General features: G+C 32.1%; 2 pseudogenes across 2 annotated transcripts; both read left to right on the forward strand.

Annotated features, from left to right (window-relative positions):
- The first annotated feature begins 11,294 nt into the window (after nt 1-11,294).
- LOC146932793 (monolignol oxidoreductase AtBBE-like 13 pseudogene) lies at nt 11,295-13,314 on the forward strand (annotated as a pseudogene). Its single transcript, XR_015007273.1, has one exon. The product of XR_015007273.1 is annotated as a monolignol oxidoreductase AtBBE-like 13 pseudogene (transcript).
- A 2,944-nt stretch (nt 13,315-16,258) lies between these two features.
- Nucleotides 16,259-18,072, forward strand: LOC146932794 (monolignol oxidoreductase AtBBE-like 13 pseudogene; annotated as a pseudogene). Its single transcript, XR_015007271.1, has one exon. The product of XR_015007271.1 is annotated as a monolignol oxidoreductase AtBBE-like 13 pseudogene (transcript).
- Nucleotides 18,073-18,381: the final 309 nt, after the last annotated feature.

The following is an 18,381-nucleotide window of genomic DNA, read 5'->3' on the forward strand; positions in this document are numbered from 1 at the left end:
TGTTAATCGATCGAGAGATTGCTGCTGTTATGTTTGCTCGTTATCTTATACCGCAAGCGAAATTGTTCGATCTCTTCTCGGTTTTACTTTTGTCATCTATGGATATAGTGTTACAAACAAACATTTTATAAATGATACCTTAATGTGAAAGATTGTGAACACGCTTATGATATACCGCAACTCCCTGTGGAAAACGATCCTATATATACTCACGTGTACATAGTTATATGACATGTAGAAAATCTACATCAATCTCGCTAGACTCTCCAATCACAAGAGAGAATCTGCTCCCGTAACTCCCACTCCACCAACGCTACAAGCAACCCTTTGATTATTACAACATTTCTATATAACCACGATACCTACATAGTAGCGAACCAAATTAAATATATCGTCCTACGCAGTTTTTTGTATTTTATATAAACTCCAAAGTTCAAATTATGTGAAACAACGACTAATATGTTTATTTCTTCATCTGAATGTAACCCACAACCTCCAACTTTTTTAACCCTTAACTTAGGGCCAGTTTGTTTCAGATTTTTTTCAAAAAAAATCTATTTTTTCCGTTAAAAAAATCACTTTTTTCATTTTTAAATGTTTGTTTAGAATTTTTAGAAAAATCATTTTATCAAAAAAATCTATTTTGACCATAAAATGAAAAGCTATTAGGATTAGCTTTTCTCAAAATCTATTTTTTTCAACAACAAGGAGATAACACATGTACATGTTAGAACTCATTTTTTTAAAAAAATAGATTTTTATGGTTAATAGACAAACACAAATAGATTCAGATTTTTTAAAAAATCTCTAGATTCTTTTGACACAAAATCTATTTTTTATAAAGCTGAAACAAACGCATCCTTAAACACAGGACTCCACTTTGGTGCCATTAATGGCACCATACCAGTGCATCTCCACCACACACACACACATCACACACACATCCACACACATCAACGGCCAGGATTGGTTCTATGGCACCAATGGCACCATTGCTATGGCACTGAAGTCTTTTCCGGGTAACAATGTGGATATTAAAATTGGTAAATATAATTCCAGCTTATTATGGGACCTTATCCATGAAAAGAATTCAATGATTTAGAAGAGCATTACGAAAGATTGACGTACTGCTTACCTCAAATATTAAATAATTTTCAAATTTTCCAGATTTTTATGTAATAAGAATTGAAAATTGCAGGTCATACACAAACGAAAACTTTATTCTTGTGTACAAAAAGCAAAACGTAAAAGAAAGAACAGAATTTTGATTGAGAATAAGAAGACGTTAACGTTTTGAGATTAATTTAATCAAACCATATCAAATTAGATTTTGGATTAGACAAGAGGGGTACCATCTGAGTCTTCGTGTAGAAAGAACACTAATGAGTAATGACAAAAACCACGTTTGCTTTATTAATTAATTAATTAACTGTTTCTTTTTTTTTTGAATAATTAACTGTTTCTTTTTTTTTTTTGAAAGAAATTAACTGTTTCTTTTGCTGGCTAACTTTTCTCACTACTTTATTTCTTTTTCTATGATCTTTATTTGTTGTCGTTTTGTGGCTTTCAGCTGAAAACTACTGTTGTATCTTGGAGAAATAGTCACTTTAGTCTCTGAATAGGAAAGGAGTAGTCACTTTAGTCCTTGAATGCAGAGAAATTGTAAAACAGTCCCTGAATGTAGACTGTGTTGGTCAATTTCAGGGACTAAAGTGACTAACGAAGTCTACATTCAGGGACTAAATTGACTAACGGAGTCTGCATTCAGGGATTAAATTGACTAACAAAGTTTACATTCATGGACTATTTTGCAATTTATCTGCATTCAGGGACTAAAGTGACGACTCATTTCCTATTCAGGTCTAAAGTGACTAATTCTCCATTGTACTATCTTTGTCAATTTTCAATGACAAAGACGCCATTTGGTTTGCACATGCCTAGCTAGTGCATTCATTATATAAATAATGAAGAAGACATATACTGCATAGTATAAACGCCCCAACGGATAATACTTTGGTGACATAATGTCACCGTGACATTAAATCTGAGCCACACAAAGGGTTGTGTTGTGTGGCCCAGATGTGTTGTATGTGTGACATTAAATCTGGACCACACAAAGGTGTGTGTTGTGTGGCCCAGATTTAATGTCACGGTGACATTATGTCACCAAAGTGCCACCCCGCCCCAACGTGTCTTTGAAGAGTAAAAAGAAAAGGACCCATTTAAAATGCATGATTAAGGGTCCGTTTGTTACGGATTAAAATAAAAGTGATTTTAACATAAAATAATTTAGAGATTATTTTTTAGAGATTTTTTGAAAAATCAGAATCTATTATGCGTTTGTTTACCGTAATAAAAATCACTTTTTTTTTTAAATAATTTAGTTTGTTTGGATACAGCTATATAAAAGCGATTTTTTTGTTACAAAATTAGTTCAATCTTTAAATCCATATTTTCTCTCTCCTCTAAAAAAAATCTATTTTTTGAGAAGCTGCTCTCAACAGCTTCTCATTTGAAGCTGTTTTTAGATTTTTTTTAGATTCTGATTTTTAAAAAAATCTGTAACAAACGGATGCAATATTCTTAAAAGTGATTATTTTCTTAAAAAAAGTGATTTTTTCCTAAAAAAAGCTATAACAAACGGGCTCTAATTCTCAGTTAATCATACAGTTAAAAAGAAAAGACTCCGCCTAACTAGTACTATGACTTAAATGATTAGTCTCCTTTTTTTTGTTACAGAAATAATTAGTCTCCTTAATTTTATGTAAAAATATTTGCTTTATTATGTAAAAAGGTCTTTGAGAATAAAACAATGTTGAATTTTTTTTAGTTAGAGTGATCTGAATTGAGTATCTGATTCTATAGTTTCATCTTTCTTACTTACATTAACATTTGCTTTATGATAACAACAATAATAATATAATAATCGTTCCCGTGAGCATAACTAAGTTGGCAGGGACATACATTGTTATATACAGGGGTCGGGGTTCAAACTCCGAACACCCCGCTTATTTACCTTAAAAAATGTTAATTTAAGCCATTAGACTACTTGACAAAAAAAAATATATAATAATCTTTGAAGCAAAAATAATACTAAAAATAAATTAAAAGAAGGGTCAAATGCATTTTGCTACCACTCTAATTTACATACAGTTGCATTTATCAGCCTAAATTTTTAAAGTGAGCATTTAACATCATTTAATATTACTTATTTTAACACCCCATGAAGATGATTTTATTATTTTTTTACTAAAAATAAACGACATTCATTCAAATTGATAGAGGAAATTTTTGAACAAATTGACAGAGTAAATTGATAAAACACAAATTCAAGTTGCTAAAAACAAAAGGAATAAATTGATGATCAAACTCACAACATTGATATTAATAGTATAAAATAGCTCACAATATTCATGATAATAGCAAGTATACGAATATGACTATATTCAAGTGTTTGAAATATTCATACCTTCAGATCTGTAAGGTTAACGATGGCAAATTCATTAATTTGATTGGATATGCACTATATCAAACATTTTTTAACCTATTACTCCCTCCGTCCCATATTACTTGACCTATTTAGAATATTTGCACTATTCATGTAACATGTTTTGACTCTATTTTTCTACTAATATATAAAAACAAAATATAGCATATAAGATGTTGTTAGATTCGTCTCGATTAATATTTTCAAAATATCAAATTTTCGTAATTTTTTCTACTAGATTATTAAAGAAATTTAAGTTTAAAACTGTGCATTGGCATACGTGACAGAGTCAACTAGGTCAAGTAATATGGGACGGAGGGAGTAATAAATAAATATTGCACCAAGAAGAGAAATAAAAAACATTGTACAGAAATGAGAAATTAGAACAAACGATATCTTACTAAGATGATAAAATCACAACAAATACGAAAATATCTTATTAAGATGATAAGATTACAAAAAATATGAATTAAAAACTAAATAATTGTGAAATCACTTATTTAATTAAGAGTGAAAGAAAATTTTGTAAGATGATTCTATTGTTATCTTTAACGAAAAAATATAAAAAGTTATTTAAAATGACAAAATTTATCCAAAAAAGTCATGAACTCACACACATGAACAAGATATTATCCAAAAAGTACGAAATCGAGTGACTGCGTTATCTCCACTCATCACTTTCTTCAGTTCTGAGAGTGTCGTATAATTAGTTGCAGACCATATGCCCTTGACCAATATGCAATTTTACTCTCCCTCTAAATAGATATAGTATGAACCTGCAATGATATGCCTAAGGAGTATAGTTTTTTGAGTAGATTATCATTAAATTGTGTACTTGCATAGTCCTCGTCAGACCATCACCAATGGCAGTGCTTATCACCGTAAGCATAGCATTGGTACATATTAAGTGCTACTCCCTCCGTCCCTCAATAGATGACCTAGTTGACAATATACATTATTGACTTGACATACTTTGGCCATATTTTTCTACTAATTTACAAAGATAAATAATATCACGTAAGATGTTGTTAGATTCGTCTCGATGAATATTTTTAATATATTAAATTTTCATAATTTTTTTTAATAGAGAATTGAAGATATCAAAGATAAAATATATGCATTGGTACGTGTGTCGGAGTCAACTAGGTCATCTATTGAGGAACAGAGGGAGTATCGTTGTACGAAATTTTGTTGGATGTTTATCGAGTTCAGAGTCTCAAATAGGCACTCTTCGTGTTAATGGACTTTACACATTTTTAATATTAAAAATTAAAATGTAATGATATTCGGTTATTGATAGATGATTACTGGGTCATGTTGAAATTAATATGAAATGCTAAGTTGAAAAGATTGAATAAATGTTAAGGAATTATAAAAGAAAATATTGTATTGGAAATTGTGTATTCTACTTTTTGAAAATTAAGAAAGTGTTATTTTCAATGCAAAATTTGAATTTTTTTTTTCTTCTACTTTTAGTTCCTTAACTAGTGCCCCGGACACTGATTAACAAGATCCATTAAATATTATTATTACAAAAATTATAAATTAGTGATATGTACATGTAAGATCTATTTAAATACTCAAAAATAAATATCTCCATCATGGATGTTGTTGGATTCCGACATAGGCAATATTTTCGTGTTGCACCACAACCATCAAGCTAAAACATAATCATGCCCTTGCTATGCAAGAATTATGATACCGAGAATTACAATACGAGCATGGTGTAACTTAAACAAGGACTTGTCAGGATATTTTTTATGTGTAAACTGGGTATCCTCCGCCGGCAACAGAAGAGGTTAACGTCTTGGGCCTTATGCTAATAATTTATTAAAGGTTTAATTGCAATTTTGATCTCCCTATTTTTCTATTTATGGATTTGGTCCCCCTATTTTACATTTGTGGTCCTTTAACTTTGACCATTTTTTTTATCAATCCTTAATTTATTTTTTTCTTTTCAAATTGATCATTTATGTGACATTTTTTTTTACCCTGTTAGCCTTTAAATTGTGTTTCTCTTGCATTATTATCTTTTACGTCACATTTTGTGATTTTCTTTACAACTCTTAATTCACAACAAGAGATGATCGACATTTAGGTGTTCATTCATCATATCTCTTATTAGAGATGGACAAGTCACTTTTTTTGCGTTTGTGAAGTCGAACATGACTCTTGAATGAAGACATTGCTAAAAAAAGATAGTATCATTGCAAAGTTTTTGAATTTGTGATTTTAGATTTAAATAAAAGAAAGTGAATGGGGAAAGGAAGTGACAAACATGATATATCTACACGACTTATTTTAATATTGAAATGTTATGAGTACTATTTCTAACAAACTTGTTAAAAATATGGGTTAAATATGTTTTTAATCCTTACATTTTACGCCCCTTTGAAGAATAATCCGTACATTTTATTAAATATTTTTAAAATCCTCACATTTTATCTCCGTTATCAAAATTAGTCCCTGCTGTTAATTATCTAATGGAATGCTGATGTGACAGTTAGTGGATCCCAATTATTTTAGGGTTAAATATGTTTTTGATCCCTACATTTTGTTTGACTTTGAAAAATAGTCCTTACATTTCAATAAATGTTTTTAAAATCCCTAAAATAATAAGGATTATTCTTCAAAATCACGCAAAATGTATGGACCAAAAACATATTTAACCCTAAAATAATTGGGACCCACTAACTGCCACATCAGCATTCCGTTAGAGAATTAACAGCATAGACTAATTTTGATAACAGAGATAAAATGTGAGGATTTTAAAAACATTTAATGAAATGTAGGGACTATTCTTCAAAGAGACGCAAAATGTAAGGACTAAAAACATGTTTAGCCCTAAAAATATTGACGGTGTAATCATACCAATTCAAATGACCAATAAGATGAAATGGTCATTTTTATTGGTGTTAATTTTGATTGGTTAGTCCATCTAAAAACAAGATTTCCACAAATATACTACTATGAGATTAGATCTTTCAAATTAATCTGCAGTTGGGTCGGATACCGAGTTAAAAAAATCGGTCAAACTTAAATTTAGCCTGTATAGGCTTACAAGTCTTGTTTCGCCCCTGTTCTAGATGAACTAATCCCTTCTCACGACTAGAATTGTTCTTGATATACAGTGTCACTGGTGATTTAACATGGAATTGTGACCCACACCTTGAGGAGTTTCTTCTTCCTTCTATATACTTTTTGGTTTGTCATCATTTGTGATTAGGATGACAAGAATTATAATGAAATGAAGTTTGAACACATTAAGGTTTCTAATTGGCTTCCAAGATCCCCAAAAGATGGTAAGCAATAAGCACTCTTTTGCAAGTCATAGCGACAAATTAGTTGACTCGCTTGCCATGGTGGGTTCCGATGGTCGTTCACGGCAGGAAAGACATATATCAGGGCTACAATCAAGGAAGAAAATTAATTGATGGTTCAAATCTTTAAGTATGTAATAAAAAATAAATAAACAAACAAAGGAGGAGATATAATCATTCCAGAACATTTGACTGAAATGATAAACATCTCTTGTAGCTTAATCAGAAGATTGTACGAGTTTGGATATAATCCTAAAAATACAACAATGTTTTTTTTTTTTTTATGGCAAAAAATACAACAATGTTAAATCTCTTATTTTACCACTTATTGTTGTCACATCCGATTCAAAAAGATTAGTCTATGCCGTGTAGACAAATATCCATTCACACTAAAAATAAAAGGCAAAGGAACCTCGATCGATGCATAGACCTTTTGACCCTCACTCAGCATCTAACTTTAAGGTGGTTGTTGAACTGCCTCTGTCCTGTTCTACTTTGCTTCATTTTATGCAAACTCTGGACCTCTACACATTCCAAATTATACTTCTCTAATAACTAACTTGAATAATTTTTGTTCCTAATCAATCATATTACTGTGGAGAAATTCTGCACAAGGAATAAAGAAAATTAATTGAATTGATAAACATCCACCGTGTAATTTTAATCTATTTATTATGGGAAAAAAGTCACTTTGATCCTGAATGTGTAATGAGTATTGATAATAATCATTCAATGTATCAAAATTTTAAAATAGTCTCTGATTATACACTCTATAAGTCAAAATAGTTCATGACACTAAAATAAGCTTTCAATACTCACAATAACTATTTTCATATAGGGACTGAAATGACAATAAGTAACTATTTATAAGGAATGATATGACAATAATTAAGTATTTATAAGGATTGATATAACTATTAATGAAACATTTTAATATTAGAGACTATTTTGACTAATGAAGTGCACAATCAAGAACTATTTTGAAATTTCGATACATTGAAGTACTATTCTGATTACTTGATACACATTCAGGAACCAAAATGACTATTACTCTATTTATTTATATATATGAAAACAGGTGTATGAAAACCGGCTCATGAGTTTAACTTAGTTTGGTAAGGACATTGTATAACACCACACTTATTTACCTTAAAAAAACGAATTTCTAGCCACTAAGCTACATTGTAATCGGTGTTCGAACTTCGACTCCTTCACTTATAGTGGTTAAAAAAAATAGAACAATTTTAAATAAAATAGCATGACTAAGCATATTACCTTTTTATGAAGGAAAAAAAAAAAGAGTAGATTAGGCGAAATTAATCCCTATGTAAAGTCAAGAAGAACCGTCAACTTTACTGACGATTTACAATGAAGTTTACGTATAACATACTAATTGCAGTTTTTTAGACAATAACTCAAATCACATTGAGTGTGATGGAAGGTCAAACTATCGAAGACAACTAGGGGTGGACAGCGGACGGGTTCGACCGGTTTTCGGGCCCAAAACCCAATTCCGCCGTGAACTGTGGGTTCCATCTTCAGCCCCAAACTCGACCGCCTATCATAGCGGTTTTAGCTTTTACGGTTTGGCGGTTTTGGCGGTTCGGTTGGTCGGATTTCGACGGGTTTAAAAGAAGAAGAAAACAACCAGATTCAACAGAGAAAACAATGAAGAAACACAGATTCGACAGAGGAAATTGTTGCGAAAATTAACACAGATCTGATTCCATTCGCAACAAGCATTTGTCAGACTTGTGGGAACAATCCAGAACAACAACGAAAATGGGATGAGAAAGAAAGATTGTGGCAGAATCATGAAGAATGGAGATGTAGCAAAGAAACTATTGAAACGGCGCAGCAGAGAAGCTAGGGTTTGAGAGATCCAATATTAGCAGTATTTGTATGATGTTGTGTTGGGTTGGGTTGGCAAAGTCTGAAACTATTTGGGCTTAAGGATTGGATAGGCCCAATATTTTGTATTGAGTATGTATAGGGCGGTTCGGGTTCGGTTTCTTACGGCTCTAATACTTCAACCCAAAACCGTCCACAGCAAACCAACACAAACCGTTTAGCTCAACCCGTCAACCCGTGTAACCCGATTTGACCCGGCCACTGTCCTTTTTTTGCTTGCGGGTCAGATGGTTTCGGGCGGGTCGAGTTGATTTGTCCAGCCCTAGAGACAACTGCAATTCAGCAATTGGTACCAAAAAAAACTAGTTTGGCTGATACTTTAATAACAATTTAAAATTTACACTTAAATGCATATTCAATTTTCCTATGTGTCAATTTCAAATTTAGTGCATGTTTGTGTTGGGGTTAGATGACGTGCGTTTAGACATATGCTACAATTTGTAGCAGGGACGGATCTACCTACAAAGGTATGTAGGCTTCTGCCTGCGTTAATTTTGTAGAATTTTTTTTAGTTGGTAATAATATAGTAATATATAGTAATAGTTGAAATGTTGATCAAATGGCCCACACAAACTACACAATACTTTTCTCTTGGCCCACACATATACACACACCTTGACACAACAACACAATCTTGTCAAGAATCGGATGCGAACTCGCATTGAAAATGAATGATTAAACAATTGTTTAGTTACTTATATAGAAAGAGATACTCTTGTTGGTATTGAAAATGAAAAAAAAATCATTCAATATTTCTAGAATATGGAGAATCGTAAAGGACAATTATGATGTATATTTATGCTTTCAAAAATGTAATATAAATATAGGCTTCATAGCAGTTTTGGCCCGCTATGTTTACGGAAGTTGCGATTTTGACCCCCTAACTAAAATAATTCGATTTTGGCCCCCTATGTTTTGCCCCCTTTGCACTTTTGGCCCCCTAGACCAATTTTGACCAAGTCAATGCTGATGTGGCGCCAGATGTGTAATTTTTATTTTATTTTTTATTTATACTTTTTTAATAAAAAAAATTTAAAAAATATTTTTTAATTAAAAAAATTTAAAAAAGTTTTTTTTATTTTTTTAATAATTATAAAAAATAAAAAAAATTACACACTTGGCGCCACGTCAGCATTGACTTGGTCAAAATTGGCCTAGGGGGCCAAAAGTGCAAAGGGGGCAAAATCGAATTATTTTAGTTACGGGGCCAAAATCGCAACTTCTTGAAACATAGGGGGTCAAAACTGCTATTAAGCCATAAATATATATGTTTATTTAATGTTTCAAATTTATATAGATGTGGTGCCCCCACTTTCCTGAATTCTTGGATCCGTCACTGATTTATAGCTTCTGTATTTTCACATTCCAAGGCTATATAACGCATGGTGGCAACGGTGAATCGTACAAAGAAAACACATACTTAACATTTAAGGGAGATGATAACGTCTAAAATGTTGACATGTCAGGGGAGGTGTGAAATTGACATGGTTCGTCAGCACTATGAGTTCATGTCAGCTTCACATTTCTTACCACGTAAAAAAAGGGGATAAATTTTTCAACGGTAGGAACTAAAACAGCCACGTGATATCTAAAAACAAGATTTATGCCATAAATTTTAAAATAGACAAAGATTTATTCATACAATGTCTCCAACCTATTTCAAGCTCTGCTGCCCTGTCTTTCAAAAAATTCATAAAGTAACACCCCAACTTACATTGTTTTGTATACGTTCAAAAAACTACACTGCATCTTAAACAATGACTACTACGGTTCTACCTGAGTTAAGCCTTAGTAGCGATTGGGAATTCCCTCCTACATTCCAAACATGTATTACAAAACTTGACATGGGTCATTAAACTTTAAGTAACACCATAATGTGAAGCAACAAATATACTAATTGATTAATTTAACATGTGGACAGTGGACCATACAGTTATAACCACCAGAAAACCAAAGAATAGATTTATGGATATGATAGATAACATATAATTAAGCATACAGAATATACTTTATTTGTTGTATGATCATATAATGCTTCAAGTATACAGACATGCTTATTTCTAATGGGGGCCATTCAAGAGAATAATGCTTTGCCTTGCACATGACTAATGGACAACAACACCAATACCATTCTTTTATGGTTACAAAGCAAACAAGTCTTGTCATATTATTTTGAATTAATTATTTTTGTGTTAACACACTGATATTTATGGAAAGGATCCTCATAATTTTGGGATTCAATCAAAAGATAAGTAAAATCAGGTCAAATATTGTTCGGACAAGATTCAAACACGAGTTATGTTCTTCCGAACGATTCGTCATTCGTTATTAGCTGAAATTTATTAACCACTTGAATTCCTTGCTTAAAGTGGTACATGTTGTTGGAAACAAGTTAAAATGAAAAAAGTTTATATTCAACACTATCATAATTAAATTTAGAACATTGACCTTAAAACAATACCAATACTCTTCATGTGTATGACGTATGTATTAGCTCAAATTTTCATGCACTGTTTCAAATTTTTTGCATAGTTGCTCACATTATATATAGAGCATTGGTGATACCTTCTTCCACCACAAAAACGAGAACACAAACAAGAATCATGGTGTCACCAATCTTACCCTTGCCAATTTTAGTCCTTCTATTATCATCACTTTCATTAAAAGTTTCCTCTTTATTACTTCAAGACAGTTTTGTCCAATGTCTCAACCTGAATTCAGACAAAACATATCCATTTCATACAACAATTTACACTCCAAATGAACCTTCATTCTCAACCATCCTTGATTCCTTAGCAATGAACCTAAGGTGTTTGGCACCATCTACACCGAAACCCGAATTCATATTCACACCCTCCCAAGATTCCCATGTCCAAGCAGCCGTAATTTGCTCCAAGAAACTCGGAATCCATCTAAGAGTAAGAAGTGGTGGCCATGACTATGAAGGACTTTCGTATGTTTCCAAAATCGAAACACCTTTCATAGTTGTCGATTTAGTCAAACTTCGCGGCATAAGCATTGACACTAAAACCAACACTGCTTGGGTTCAATCCGGTGCCACAATCGGTGAAGTCTATTACAGAATATACGAGAAAAGTTCGGTTCTTGGTTACCCTGCAGGTCTATGCACAAGCTTAGGTGTCGGTGGACACATAACAGGAGGTGCATATGGAACATTGATGAGAAAATATGGTCTTGGTGTTGATAATGTCTTAGATGCTCGAATCGTTGATGCAAATGGAAACATTCTAGACAGAAAAGCCATGGGAGAGGATCTATTTTGGGCTATAAGAGGTGGTGGAGGTGGAAGCTTTGGTATACTTCTTTGGTGGAAGATAAAGCTTGTTCCTGTTCCACCAACAGTGACAGTTTTTACTGTCACTAAAACTTTAGAACAAGGTGCTACAAAAATTCTTCATAGATGGCAAGAAGTAGCACCTTTTATTGATGAAAATCTCTTTATTAGAGTCATCATCCAACCAGCTGCTAGTGTTGGAAACAAAACTCAAAGAACTATTACAACTTCTTATAATGCTGTTTTTCTTGGTGAAGCAAGAACATTACTTCAAGTCATGAAAACAAGTTTTCCTGAATTGGGTTTGACAAGGAAAGATTGTCAAGAAACTAGTTGGATCAAATCTGTTCTCTATATTGCTGGATATCCAAGTGTTACACCACCTGAAGTTCTTCTTAAGGGGAAACCAACATTTAAGAATTCTTTCAAAGCAAAATCAGATTTTGTGAGGGAACCAATACCAGAAACTGGTATTGAAGGACTGTGGCAGAGGCTGTTGAGTGAAGATAGTCCTTTGATGATTTGGAATCCATATGGTGGAAAAATGAGTGAATTTTCAGAATCAGATAGCCCTTTTCCACATAGAAATGGAACATTGTATAAAATTCAGTACTTGTCTATATGGCAAGAGGGTGACAAGAATGTTGCAAAGCATGTAGACTGGATTAGGAAGCTCTATAACTATATGACTCCTTATGTGTCTAAGTATCCAAGGGAAGCTTATGTGAATTATAGGGATCTTGATTTGGGAATTAACTCTAAGAATAGTACAAGCTATATAGAAGCAACTGGTTGGGGTTATAGGTATTTTAAGGGTAATTTTAACAAGTTGGTTCAGATAAAGACTAGAGTGGATCCTGAAAATGTGTTTAGGCATGAACAAAGTATTCCACCACTTCCAATATAAAAAAAAATGTCAAAACACAAGAAAGGGAAAATAAGACACTTTGCTGCTAGTATCAGAAGAATGGTATCTATGAATTTGTTGGAAGGGGTCATATCTAGTTTAGAAAAATAAAGATACATTTAGGTTTGTTACTTTTATTGTATTATTAATGTTGTAAGATACTACTGATTGAGTGCCTAATTGTAATGTTGGATGTCTTTGTGTGTGTGTGTGTGTGATTTAGGTGTCTAATTGCTTGTAAGTGTTTGTTGGTCAAGCAAAAAGTGCAGTGCAACTAGTGGTCTTTTTTTAAGGATGTGGGTTTTCTAAATATGATTCTGATGTAAAAGAATTGTAACTATACTATTATGAATTTGATATTTAATGAAAGTTGGAGGAATCTTGATTTGGTGAATGGGAGAGTGGAATGATTTATTTAAGATGACTTCTGGATATTATTCTGGTGATTGAGCTGAGTGAGTTATTATACTCATTCCTCCAATGACCTCCTACATAATGCTGCTTCAATGTTTAAAGTCATATCACTAAGCTACTACTTCATGATACTAAACTAATTTTGTTTTGTCTTTGAAGATCTATCATTATATTTCCTCAATTTTAAAATGAGTGTCGTTTAATTTAAGGTTGTTAAACACATATTAAGAATATAATAAAGTATTAAAATATATAACAATTTTACTAAATTAACCTTATTAACTATTTGTGTGCATCTCATCATCATAAACACAAAGTAGTATTTTTTTTTCTTCTAAAGTGACCTCATTATATGAGTACTTATGTGTTAACCTGTGCAACAAAGATAAAAAAGAAAAAAAAATGGTACATTTTATAACTATTTGAGAAAAAATTTATATTATTTTCTGTAAGATTTAATTCATAAAATAACACATTTCTATTTATATTTAGAAATTAACTTTTATTCTATGACGGTCTAATTTTTTTTACACATACATCCAATCAAATCATGCTAAATAAACTAGAAATGATTTAGGAACTAACTTAAAAGGTGACTTTATAAAGTGATTTCATTAGATGAATATATAAAAAAATTACACAGTAGGTGTATTCAAATTAAATTCTTATATTTAATTTTAGTTTATCTTACTCTCTCTTTTTCTGAGTAAAAAGTTTATTTTACTTTTATTTAAAAATATTTTGAAGAATTAAATAGTAGACTTTTATGCCCTTAAAAAAATAGTAGACTTTATTATAACTTTTTGTCTGGTTTCGACTTTATTAAAAATTTCTGTTTTTAGTTGAACCTGCAAGAAAAAATCATCAGTGAATTATATCTACCTTTTTGACACGGATTTCACATGGGTGCAATTAACTTTGATGTCTTTGCCCTTTAGTATACTTAAATGAAAGAAAATTTGTAAAAAAAAAAAAAAAAAAAAAAAAAAAGATTAGAAAGAATGATCGGTTAAAAGAGCAATGCAAACAAAAACATAAAAAGTCAATAACATTCAAATGACACCCTTTTCATACGGATTTGGCCCATTCACACACATACATTTTTTGGTATTTCTTTTTCCATTATACTCTATTCTCACGTAGCATATTCAAAGTATAAAATTCGAAAAAACGGAGAATTTCTAAGGGTGTTTTAATATGTTTTGGAGGATTTGAGTTTATGTTTACGTTGTTTAAATTATAAATCTAAAATTTGTAGAACGCGCGAGAAGAAAGTAAAGTCGAAAAAGTATTACCCTACAATTTTTTTCTTTCATTTTTATTAGGTGTGGGCTCTCATTTGAGAAGGACCCATCCAACAGTATGATGTTAAATTTTTTCAAGTAGCAATAACAATACTCTTTATGAGGAGAATACATTTCTCTCAAAAGAAGACGACTTTTGAGTGAGATTTGGCAATATTTGGCACATGGCAGCTTCTTCTGATTTTGAACTTTCCTGCAAATATAAATGGTTGTTAGAAAACATCTTTTCTGTTTGTTGCCTTTCTTTAAAGAAAAATGTTATTTAAAGCATTTTCTCAAAGCATCTTTTAAAAAATAAAATGAAATAAAAATTTACATTATCCCAAAGAAAGAATTAAAAATAATTTGAAAGCATTTTCTCCTTATCCTCAAAATGATTCCATCAAAAAAATCCATGATTACATATTGGCATCATCAATCATATACAATTGCAGTACACATGGTAGTGGGAAGATAATAATTTGTACATGTAGGAAAAACACGTTATTTTCACATAATTACAATCTTGAGGTCTGAATGTATCCAATAATTCCTAGTGCATACTTACTGCAAGTCAAATACTAACGTTTCCACATTTCATAATTTCAACTATATACACTATAACACTGGAAGTGGACCTAATCAAATTAATTATGCATTCACATGACGTTTTTCTTAGCTCAATTACACGTAGAAATTGTTGCCATAAAACTAAGACTAAGAAGTACTAGCCTATGAAGCACGGACACTCCTCCGAATAGGCATGTCCGCAGGGGCGTAGCCCTTCATACGGGAGGGGTAGCCTTGGCTACCCCAAAAAAATATTATTCTTGAATTAGTCGGTATGTATTTATATTTGGCTACCTCAAATAATAAATATTGAGCTACCCTAAACAAGTTTAGTTGCAAAAGTTAGCATAAATAATAAAGTAAAAAAACTACTACAAAATTGATAGATTTATTTGTATTGGTTTGATACTTTCGGTCTCAATAACAACAATAGAGAAACCTTTTTCAACAATAAAAATTATCAAGACAATAGTCATAGACAAATTATATGGACAATGAGTTTCTTGCAAATAACTTATTTATTTATTTATATTTGAAAAGACATTATTAATCTATTATTAAACAGGCAGTTATTGATGAAATTGGGTTCTTCAAATGCATTTTGCCCAACGTTTTAAAATAGCGATTTTTATGTTAAGTTTCTAAGATTTGTTAATTTTAGTCCTTAATTTTTTGTTAGAGATTAAATTCAAGACTAAAAACATTTTTTTTGTAAAATTTTAAAAAACTGAGAAAAAATTGAATAATTTTTTTAAGGACTAAACCTAAAAAATTATAATTTATGGAACTAAAAATATATTTTATCCTTAAATTTAATACGTCTGTTTTCATAAAAATTCTCCTTTATAGTTAGCCCCTGCATAAATTTTTCGCAAGCTTCACCGCTGCATGTTCGGGTGTCAGACACGTGTCGTGTCCAACACCGACACTTATAATTATACTGAATTATATAATTTTCTCAAATTATTAGTTGTTTCAGAGTGTCTGTGTCGTGTCGGAGTGTCACTTTCCGTATACGTGCTACTAACCAGTAATCCAGTATATATTAACAAGCTGGAGAAACATTTTATCACAAAACATGAAAAAAGACATCATGCAGTCTATGATGTCCCTCTTAGCAACTTTCGTAGTTCTGCTATCTGTTCCACTTTCCACTTCAGTTTCAATTGAAGAAATTTTCAATAATTGCCTATCACTTCATGCTCAAATTCCAAACCAATTTCCCTCTTCAATCTATACCTCAACCAATAAGTCCTACACTTCAATCCTTGAATCCACTGCTCAAAACCTAAGGTATTTATTGCCTTCAGTGCCAAAACCAGATTTCATATTCACACCATTCCATGACTCACAAGTCCAAGCAGCTGTGATATGTGCAAAAAAACATGGTATTCATATGAGAATACGAAGCGGAGGACACGACTATGAAGGTCTTTCTTATGTTTCTCTTATCGAGAAACCGTTCATGATCCTAGACCTGGCTAAACTACGTGCAGTAAACGTTGATATTCCACATAACACGGCTTGGATTCAAGTGGGTGCAACTATTGGTGAAGTCTATTACAAAATTTCCGCAAAAAGTTCAGTTCATGGCTTCCCTGCAGGCCTTTGTACATCTTTAGGTATCGGTGGCCTCATTACCGGAGGTGCTTACGGTTCTATGATGAGAAAGTATGGCCTCGGTGTTGACAACGTTGTTGACGCTAAAATCGTTAATGCTAATGGAAAAATTCTTGACAGAAAAGCAATGGGAGAAGACCTATTTTGGGCAATAAGAGGAGGCGGAGGAGGCAGCTTCGGAGTTATTCTCTGGTGGAAGATCAAATTGGTTCCTGTGCCAAAAACTGTGACAGTTTTCACGGTAACAAAGAGTCTAGAACATGGTGGAAACAAGCTTCTTTATAGATGGCAACAAGTAGCACCAAATATTGATGAAAATCTCTTCATCAGAGTCTTGATTCAACCAGGCAATGGTAGTGTTCCTGGTCAAAGAACTGTAACTACTTCTTACCAAGCTCTGTTTCTAGGTGGAGCTAATAGACTTCTCCAAGTTATGAAGCAGAGTTTTCCTGAATTGGGTTTAACAAGAAAGGATTGTTTGGAAACTAGTTGGATCAAATCGGTTCTTTATATCGCCGGTTATCCCAATACAACACCTCCAGAAGTTCTGCTCCAGGGAAAACCTACATCCAAGGCTTACTTCAAAGCAAAATCAGATTTTGTAAGACAAGTGATTCCAGAAACTTCCCTCAATTCCCTATGGAAAATTTTTCTTCAAGATGATGGTCCTTTAATGATATGGAATCCCTATGGAGGAATGATGAGTAGGATTGCAGAATCTGCAACACCTTTTCCTCACAGAAAAGGAACTCTTTACAAAATTCAGTACTTATCTGGATGGATTGATGGAGAAAAGAATATGGCAAAACATATGAGTTGGATGAGGAAATTTTACTCTTATATGACTCCTTATGCATCAAAAAATCCAAGGGAAAACTATGTGAATTATAGAGATTTGGATATAGGGATGAACAAGAAGAATTGTACAAGTCTTTCTCTTGCTAACTCTTGGGGTTATAGGTATTTTAAGGGTAACTTCAATAGGTTAGTAAAGGTGAAATCTAAAGTTGATCCATCTAATTTCTTTAGGCATGAGCAAAGTATCCCTCCACTTCCAATTGGTAAGTAAGAAAGTGTAGAAGGCAAGAAGAAGAGAAGATCAAAGGGATGCTTATGGTTAGAATGATGGATCAAGTTTTCAATATCACAAATATGGTTAAGTTAAATATGTTTAGTGTTGACTTATGAAGAATAAAGATTGTATCACAAAAATTTCTGTTCAATATTGTGCACTGAGAAAAGAGTGGGATAGTGCAGATTTATGATTTTGGGCTATTTTTTATATAAATAATTGGATGCATTTGCATCTCACTTAGGAGTGCTATGGCGTATGCTACTATAAATCCACATCAATTTTTAAAATAATTAGTATGGGAATCCGTGTTAAACACGAGTTAGAAATTCGTCTAAATATTTTTGAGAAAATTTGATCAATTTAATAATTAAATAAAATTGTGACATTATGATATTTAGTTTTTCTAAATTGTTATTTTTTTAAAAAAAACTATATAAATTATACAAGTCACAAAACCTCGCAAAGTTGATAAAATAAAAACATATGGTGAATGAAGACT

The sequence above is a fragment of the Medicago sativa genome, chromosome 4 (assembly GCF_051527215.1).
Source record: "Medicago sativa cultivar Bolivia chromosome 4, Bolivia_mono, whole genome shotgun sequence".
Classification (NCBI taxonomy): Eukaryota; Viridiplantae; Streptophyta; class Magnoliopsida; order Fabales; family Fabaceae; genus Medicago; species Medicago sativa.